This window comes from Myotis davidii, unplaced genomic scaffold (assembly GCF_000327345.1).
Source record: "Myotis davidii unplaced genomic scaffold, ASM32734v1 scaffold489, whole genome shotgun sequence".
Taxonomy (NCBI): domain Eukaryota; kingdom Metazoa; phylum Chordata; class Mammalia; order Chiroptera; family Vespertilionidae; genus Myotis; species Myotis davidii.
In genome coordinates this window covers 116812-123061 of record NW_006299708.1, presented here as the reverse complement: position 1 = coordinate 123061, position 6250 = coordinate 116812, and the positions used below count along the sequence as shown (strand labels likewise).

The following is a 6250-nucleotide window of genomic DNA, read 5'->3' as shown; positions in this document are numbered from 1 at the left end:
CCAGCTCTTAGGCCTCCACTGCTGAAAGTAGGTTTCTGGCCTTTGCTTACAATGTTGCGATCCTGCTGGCTGAAGCCCAGGACTAAGGCTGGTTTCTGGGGTTTGGTTTAGCTTCTATATTTGTTACAATGTTCAAACTGCAGGGTCCCAGAGGCCTGCAGCAGCAGGCGGGGAATGTTGGAGTCCTCCCTCACTGAAGCAAGCAAGCCTCATGTTAGTTTCAAGCTGCCTGGCTGCTGGCCGCCATCTTGGCTGGCAGTTAATTTGCATATTGCCCTGATTAGCCAATGGGAAGGGTAGCAGTCATATGCTAATTACCATGTTTCTCTTTTATTAGATAGGATAGGTGTGATTGTTAAATGTAGAAAATTCCAAGTCATCTTTAAAACTATGCAATCTAAATAAGTGAATTTTGTAATATCACAGTATATATAGTAATTATATAAAATCAAAATGATACTAAATCAATTATTATAAAATTAAAATTTAAATAATACTATTTACAATGACATCTAAAATCATGAATTACTTAATGAGAGTGCAACTCCTATACAGAAAAAGTAAAAAAATATTGCTTAGAAAAATTAGAAGGTTCTTAATTAAATGGAAATATATGATAGTGTATGTATTAGAATCTAAATATTGCTATCAATTTTCCCATAATTTGTAGAAATGGACAAAGAGCAGAGAATTTGTAGGACTTAACTCTACTTGATTTTAAGACTAACTCATTATAATGCTACCACAACAAAGACAGTGTAAAATTAGTGAATAGGCCAGTGAATCAAAATGGAGAATCCGAAATTAGACACACACAAGTAAATTCAAATAGTACCAGAAAATTTCATTGGGAAAAGAAATCTCTCCAGTGAATTTTGATGAAACAAGAAGATATTCATATTTCTAAAACAAAATGTCAGTCCCTCTCTCACATCATTTAAAAATTATTTCAAGATCAATAATGCCCCTAAATATAAAAGATAAAATTTTAAAGCTCCTAGAAAAAATTTGGAACTATCTTTGTGACCTTAGTATAAGAAACAATTTGTTGGACCAGATACAGAAAATATGAAAAATAATGTTAGAATTCATTAAAATTAAAAACTTCTGCTCATTAAAAACACCATTTTCTGATCTCTATGCTGTACACTTGAAACTAATACAAAATAAGATTGTTAACTGTAATTGAAAAAATTAATAATTAAAAAAAGAAAATGAATAGGCAGCCAACAGATTGCAAGAAAGCTTTACCAAAACATATGTATACTAGAGGCCTGGTGCATGAATTCATGCATGGGTGGGGTCCCTTGGCCTGGTTAGTGATTGGTGTCAATCAGGTTGTCTCACCCAGTCCCGATTGGGGTCGATGGGTGCCAGCCAGGGAGGGACTAACCTCCCTTAGTCCCTAAGAGGAAGGACTATAGGAGGGCTCCAGGGCATGTCCAGCCCTCTCACCCAGTCCCGATCACCAGACCCCAGCAGCAAGCTAACCTACTGGTCGGAGTGTTTGTCCCCTGGTGGTCTGTGCACATAATAATGACTGGTCGAGCAGTCAACCAAATGGTTGATCAGTCAGACACTTAGCATATTACACTTTTATTATATAGGACTAGAGGCCCAGTGAACAAATTTGTGCACCAGTGGGGGTCCCTCAGCCTGGCCTGTGGGATCGTGCCTAAACCAGCACTCCAAGATCCAAGGAGGGGTCCTGTATTGTGACAGGGCACAGGCCAGGCTGAGAGACCCCACTGGTGCATGATCAGGGCCAGGGAGGGATGCAGGAGTTTGGCCAGCCAGGGAGAGATTGTGGGAGGGCTCTAGGGAGTGACCGGCCCCTCTCGCTCAGTCCCGATTGGCCGGATCCCAGCAGCAAGCTAACCTACTGGTCGGAGCATCTGCCCCCTGGTGGTCAGTGCACATCATAGCAACTGTTCAGTCAACTCTCTGCCTCCTGGTGGTTAGTGCACTTCATAGTGAGTAGTTGCACGGCCTTAGCATATCATTAGCATATACACTTTGGTTGAATGGCCGACTGGATGACTGGACACTTAGCATAATAGGCTTTTATTATGTAGGATAATAAAAGATTGGTATCCACAATATATAAAGAACAACTAGAACACAACATTAAATGGAGTTTTTAGCTTGGAGATGCAGAGAACTAAACATATGTCACTCCTATTATTAGCTACATTAACAATTGACAGTATGCCTGGGCAGTTATGCAAAGGTTCCCTGAGGGCCCTTCTTATTTCTCCCAAGTGCTTCACCAAGATTTAAGCATCCTCCAGTTCCCCAGGGGAAATCAACCTTTTTACAATATGTAGATGACCTCTTGCTATGCTCAGTTACCTAAGAGGTGTTCATAGAAGATTCCACTTATTGACTGCAACAGATATCTGAAAAAGGAAACAAATCTCTAAGGAAAAATTACAATTATCTTTAGATACTGTTCATTACCTAGGACATGATATAATCTCGGAAGGAATTCAGCTGTCTCCAAAAAGAATTAAGGTAATCCAGGAATTTCCTAAACACACAAGTGACAGCTTTGTAGATTTCTAAGCTTGGCTGGTTATTGCAGACTATAGGTTCCTAATTTTCTTTATTAGCTTCCCTGCTCAATAAAATTTCAGTCCCTGAACCACATCCCTGAGAAGATAAAACATGATCAGGCTCTTATATGACTAAAACAGTGGTTCTCAACCTGTGGGTCGCGACTCCTTTGGGGGTCAAACGACCCTTTCACAGGGGTCGCCTAAGACCATCCTGCATATCAGATATTTACATTATGATTCATAACAGTAGCAAGATTACAGTTATGAAGTAGCAGCAAAAATAATTTTATGGTTGGGGGTCACAACATGAGGAACTGTATTTAAAGGGCTCGAAGGTTGAGAACCACTAGACTAAAACAATCACTGCAGACTTGTGCCTGAGGTGAGCGGAGTCAGAGACTAAACAGGAGGCCAAACTTGGGATCTGACAAGATGGCCGGGCTGCCACACAGTATTATTAAGGAAACCCAGCATTTGCTGGCAGAACCAGTTCCTGGCATTAAAGCAGAACCAGATGAGAACGACGCCTGTTATTTTCATGTGGTCATTGCTGGCCCCCAGGATTCTATCTTTTAGGGAAGGACTTTTAAACTTGAACTATTCCTTCCAGAATAATACCCAATGGCAGCACCATAAGTACATTTCATAATCAAAATTTATCATCATAATGTAGACAAGTTGGGAAGAGTATGTTTAGATATGTTTTCAAAGATAAGTGGTCCCCAGCACTGCAGATTCACACAGTTCTGCCATCAATCCAGGCTTTGTTAAGTGCTCCCAATCCAGATGACCCATTAGCAAATGATGTATCAGAACAAGGGAAGACCAATGAAGCCCAAGCCATAGAAACAGCTAGAGCATGGACTAGGCTATATGCCATGAATAATATTTAAATCGATCTCATCATCAGGTGTGCATCACTTCTCCTGTTCTGCCAAGACTTCTTCCTTTTTTGTTTGCATTTAATGGACACAGTCTTAGAAACATTACAGAATAAAAGCCCAGAAATCTTCAGTCCTTTGGTGGTTAAATGCACATTAGCAAATCTATGTCTTGTCCTGATTCACTGTTATAAAGCACTAGTGATCCAGTGCACAAAATTCGTGCACTTTAAAAGGGAATTAATTAGAGGAAATATTTTAATATTGCCATTTACCCTTTCTCTATAGTAGAAGTGTCAGAGATGAAAGAAAATTAGTAAAATGTATATGAAAATCTTCCTCCTGTCAGAGTCTGGGGTGCGCCATGGGAACCAGAGTCAAGTCCCCACCTACCCATGTGTACCTTGAAGTCATGTGAGACCCAGAACCTTCTGGCCCCACCCCCATTGGGCTAAATCCAGACCCAGCTGGTCCTACCCCTATCAAGCCCCGCCAGGTGGGGGACACGGACTCAGGTCACCTCGCCCATTGCCAGGGCTGGGGGCACAGCCTGAGGTCCCCTGGCCCAGGCCTGGGGGCATGCTTTGAGGTCCTCTGGCCTGGGCCAGGGGGCATTGCCTGAGGTCCCCTGTCAGGTCCCACCAGGTGAGGAGCGCAGCCTCAGGTCCCCTGGCCTAGCACCGGGGCAGAATGCATGGCCTGAGGTCCCCCAGCCCAGGCTGGGGCAGGGGGCATGCCTTGAGGTCCCCGTCAAGCCCTGCCGGGCAGGGGGTGTGGCCTCAGGTCCCCCAGCCCAGCACTGGGGAGGGGGGGCATGGGCTGATGTCCTCTATCAAGCCCTGTGGGTTAGGGGCACATCCTGAGGTCCCTTGTCAGTCCCCCCAAATGGGGGTTGCACCTGGAGGTCCCCTGTCAAGCCCCACTGGGCAGGGGGAGCAACCCCAGGTCCCAGGGTCCAGCACCAGGGTGGGTAACAGGGCCTGAGGTCCCCTGGCCTGGCACCGGGGTGAGATGTATGTGGCCTGAGGTCCCCTGTCAAGCCCCATCAAGCGGGGGTGCACAGCCTCAGGTCCCTGCTGATTGCTTGTTAAGGCTCATAATGGGAACTTGGCCTCCACAGTGGGAACAGCCATCTTGTATTACAGAATCTCTCCCTCTGGTGTGGGTGCAGCCATCTTATGTTATGGGATTCCTGCCTCTGCTGTGGGTGAAGCCATGTTGTGTTACAGAATCCCTGCCACCATTGTGGGTGCAGCCATCTTGTTGTGGCATGATGGTCAATTTGCATATTTCCTCTTTATTAGATAGGATGAGCAGAGGCTAAAAGTACCATCTGGACTGTTGTGAAACATTTAAAAGCAGTGACCCCTCTCTGCTTTTATTCATTTCCCCCCATCATGGTTTAACTATAAAGCACTGTGAATGAAGGTAGTTGTCAGGGTTAGCTGCAGGGGTACAGGTGTTTTTTTTTGTTTTTTTTTGAGGGGGTAAGTAGTTTAATTTTTATTTTATGGGATCCTTTCCCCCTTTTTATGGTGATCTAATTGCATTGGTTAAAAGCAGCTAGCCAGTTCTTTCGAATATGCTCTCAGCCAAGTCTAACTTTATTTAGATGCTGTAAGTGAACAAGCTTGATTGTTTGAACCAAAATGGGAACATTAAACAAACACCATGACCCTCACAAATAATATTGTGATTTTTCTGTCAAATGTAGAATCCCCACTTCAAGAAAAGCTTGTGACCATTTTTTATGACTTATCTGGAAAATTTTGTAAATCTTATGCTTTAGTAAAATGTTTTTTGTTATTCTACTTTGCCTTTGTACAGTTTGTTTTACTGTGTTTATTTCATTTTCCCAGTGTGATAATCATATTTAAAAATTAAAACTAGTGAAATGTTCTGTTTTGTCCTTAAACATCTGACAAGTTGAATGGTAAGAGATGGAATATGCCAGTTTCTTTTCACTGATGCAAATTTGTGTTATGATGTCACTGAATGGAGTATTTTTAAGGTGGCCCCGAGCATGCATAAAACATCCATATCTTAATATTTTTTACCCCTTGAAATTTGAAATAAATGTTTTTTGTGTTGTCTAATTAGCTAAATGAGCATTGGTGTCTTGCCACAATGTTTGAAAATTACTGTATATGAGAGTCCCTGCAAAGCAGCAGTGTTACTGACTTTGTTTAGGATTTCCCTATGTTGTACGTTTGTGACAGGCATTTGGGTTATGACTCTTCTCTTAGTTCTTGTCTGAAAACTTCATGTAATCACTGATAGGTGTTATTAGGAAACACCAATCTGATAAGCATTTGGGGTTTGCTGAGATATTTGAGTCTTATTTATAGACCCAATGAGAAAATCTCAGGCTGCCAGTTTGCATAAGTGTCATCAGAAAGGCTTCTTAATTTGAGAGTGTCTCATTTACTTGTTTTTATATTATCCCTCTAGTATTTGCTAAGAGAGCTCCTTTTATTCTTTAATTTGATATTCACTAATAGGCTATCATTAAAAATTGAAGGGGAAATCAGGAGCTTCGCAGACAAAAAAAAAAAAAAGACTAAAGGAGTTTATCACTACCAAGCCAGCAATACAATATATGCTAAAGGGAATGCTGTAAAAAGAATGGAAAGGGAGGAAGGAACACAGGCATAAAGAATAGAAATGGCTACAAACAAGTACCTATCAATAATAACATTAAATGCAAATGGTTTAAATGCTCCAATCAAAAGACATTGAGTGACTGAATGGATAAGAAAACATGACCCATATATATGCTGTCTACAAGAGACCCACCTCAGAACAAGGGAC

The 6250-nt window shown here is 42.0% G+C and overlaps 1 protein-coding gene and 1 pseudogene across 1 annotated transcript in view; one reads left to right on the top strand and one right to left on the bottom strand.

Annotated features, from left to right (window-relative positions):
- The window catches only part of COL4A5 (collagen type IV alpha 5), a 278780-nt gene that overhangs the window by 217189 nt on the left and 55341 nt on the right, over window positions 1-6250 (bottom strand). The gene's annotated exons all lie outside the window — the stretch shown is intronic.
- LOC102768400 lies at window positions 2991-3552 on the top strand (annotated as a pseudogene).